Source organism: Bubalus bubalis, chromosome 17 (genome assembly GCF_019923935.1).
Source record: "Bubalus bubalis isolate 160015118507 breed Murrah chromosome 17, NDDB_SH_1, whole genome shotgun sequence".
Lineage (NCBI taxonomy): Eukaryota > Metazoa > Chordata > Mammalia > Artiodactyla > Bovidae > Bubalus > Bubalus bubalis.
In genome coordinates this window covers 27,361,610-27,364,317 of record NC_059173.1, presented here as the reverse complement: position 1 = coordinate 27,364,317, position 2,708 = coordinate 27,361,610, and the positions used below count along the sequence as shown (strand labels likewise).

At 51.8% G+C, this 2,708-nt stretch overlaps 1 long non-coding RNA gene across 1 annotated transcript; it reads left to right on the top strand.

Annotated features, from left to right (window-relative positions):
- Nucleotides 1-236: 236 nt before the first annotated feature.
- Nucleotides 237-1,699, top strand: LOC123330048. Its single transcript, XR_006545751.2, has 2 exons — nt 237-295; nt 555-1,699. It is a non-coding gene; the product is annotated as an uncharacterized LOC123330048 (long non-coding RNA).
- Nucleotides 1,700-2,708: the final 1,009 nt, after the last annotated feature.

Sequence of the window (2,708 nt, the reverse complement as noted above, 5' to 3'; positions counted from 1 at the left end):
CCCACCCTAATTGAACATGACCTCAACTCAACTAAGTATATCTGCAAAAGCCTTCTCTCTAAATAAGCTCACATTCTGAGGTTCCGGGTGGACATGAATTTCTGAGGACTGTATGCTACCCAGTACAGCACCTGCTCCAGGTGGGAGGCGCTGGTTTCTGCCACCAGCATCTCCCTCCAGGGTCACATACCCAGCCTCTAGCTGGTTCCCATTGCAATCTCTTCTCACTTCTGTAGGCTCACAGTTCTGGAAAATCCCAAGTCGGAAAGTGCACCTCCTCTCCAAGGACTCCCAGGTAACTCCAAACAGGAGCCCAGGTCCTCACGCTCCAGGGTGGACACCTTTGCCTCCCCATCTGGCCTCCATGCTCCTCCTGAACACATAGGACATCGCTTCTGCCCCAGGGCTTTTGCACTTGCTGATTACTCTGCTGGGAGGGACCTGTCTTCCCCAGATCTCCCCCAGCACCCCTTCCCTCAGTTCCTGACCTCCCAATTAGACTTGTGACCCTTCCCACACACTCAACCCCCCTTCACTGTTCTATTTTCCTCCAGGAAACCTAGCATCATCTAACGGACCTTGTTTAATGGCGTCTATTGTCTGTTGCCCTCACTGGAACATGAGTTCCATGATGGAAGAGGTTTTCCGGAACCTCAGTTGGTACCTGGTCCTCAGGAAGCACTCCGTAGAAATTGTTGTGTGAGCAGTCATGTGCGAGGTCCTTGCCTCACCTCCAGACCTCCCTGATGAAGTGACCATTATCCTTACCAACCTCCGTCAGTGTCCTGGTGGGAAACAGAATTCCACTCTGGAGAGCTTCACTGGATGTTAATGAAGCCCAGTTCCAGAGCTGTGAGGAGCTGGGACTTCATAGGCTTCAGGGGCTACTGGAGCTGAGTGGGTGGATGGGGAGATGGTCCCAGAGCTCACAGCTGTGAAGGGGGCGGGACTGAGGGCCTCTGCTTGACGAAACCTGGAAGAGATCAGAAGCCTAGGTGCTGCAGCGTCCAGGGTCCAGAGCCTGGTGTGGATGCGGGGCACAGAGAGTGTGCAGGACACTCCTCTCAGGGGAGAAAACGCAGGTGGGGGAGGTCTGGGTAGAGAAGGTGGGCGGCTCCTGGTCCCAGGCCCACCACCAGCCACGTGGCCCCCTGGGAACTTGGGGAGTCTTCAGGCTAGGAAGCAAGTCAGGAATCTGTCTGGAGGCAGATTCCAGTCTTCTGAGGCAGACGGGCAGCATGCTTGTGCCCCATGTCAGAGGTGGTAAGAGCAGCCACACCCACCACACCCAGGACATCCTCCTGCTGTGGCCTCTGCCATCAGAGCCAAAGTCCAGGTCAACTCTCCCTGCCTTTCCCATGACCAGGAGTGAGGCCTTGGGAAATGCAGCATTATCTTTTTTAAACTAGCTTTCTCATCTGTACAATGGGGCCACAATGCTATGAGGATGTTTCCAGCTTCCCCGCTCCTGGGGACAAACTTTCTGCCCTTCTCATGGTTACAGCTATCCTATGGGTTCTGGCCCATGAGTTATCAGTAGAAGCTTCCAGAAGGGAGCTCCTAATGGCCCCTCCTGAGCTCGCCTCTGGTATGTCGATGTCAGACAGTCAAACGTTTGTTCTGGAGCCCCCAGCCAACCCTGCGATGGAGGACCACGTAGCAGGAACAAGAAATAAACCTATATGCTTCAAGTCTCAGAGCTTTGTGGGGCTGTCTGTCACTGCTGCAGAGCCTAGCGAGTCCTGACACTCAGGAATTCACTGGGCTGTCGTGAGGATGGGCCTGTGTCGTGCCCAGCACGCAGCTCATGCCCAGCAGATGATTCATAGCTATGGGAGGTCATCCGACTGGAATGTCTGCGCCAGCCTTATCCACTGGCTAGTTCAGCTCCTCATGATCCGTCTCCCCAGCTCCTCTGACTGCACCTCTAGCGCTTCCTCCTGTCCGCTGGCCCTCCCACTCGGGCCTCCACGTTCCTCCTCAAGCATGCTGAGCCTGTGCCTCACCCTTGCGGGGCACACCCTCCCCCTAGACATTTGTGTGGCTGGCTCTTGGGTCAGCCCAGGTGTCTCCTCCTCTAAGTGCATCCCTGGCCACTTAAAACAAAGCCACGCTCCCTCACCCCAACTCCATCACTTCTTTCTGGTCTACTTTGTCTAAAGTACCTGTCTCGGGGGACTTCTGTGGTGGTCCAGGGGCTAAGACGCCATGCTCCCAATGCAAGGGCTTGGGTTCAATCCCCAGTCAGGGAATTAGGTCCCATGCGCTGTAACTAAGAGACCGCATCCCACAACTAAAGATCCTGGATGCCGCAACTAAGACCCAGGGCTGCCTAATAAATAAATATTTAAGTTAAAAAAAAAATAAAGTTCTTGTCTTGGACAAATATCCTATGACATCACATATGTGGAATCTAAAAAATGACACAAATGAACTTATTTATAAAAGAGAAACAGATTCACAGACTTCAAAAAAACCTTTATGGTTACCAAAGGGGAAAAGTGGGGGGTGGGGATAAGTTAGGAGTTTGCGATTAACATATACACAGTACAATATATAAAATAGATAACCAACAAGGACCTACTGTACTGCACAGGGAACTCTACTCAGTATTCTGTAGTAACCATATAGGTTACACCTGAAATTAACACAACATTGTAAATCAACTATACTCCAATACTAAATAAAATTAAACTCAAAAAAAGAAA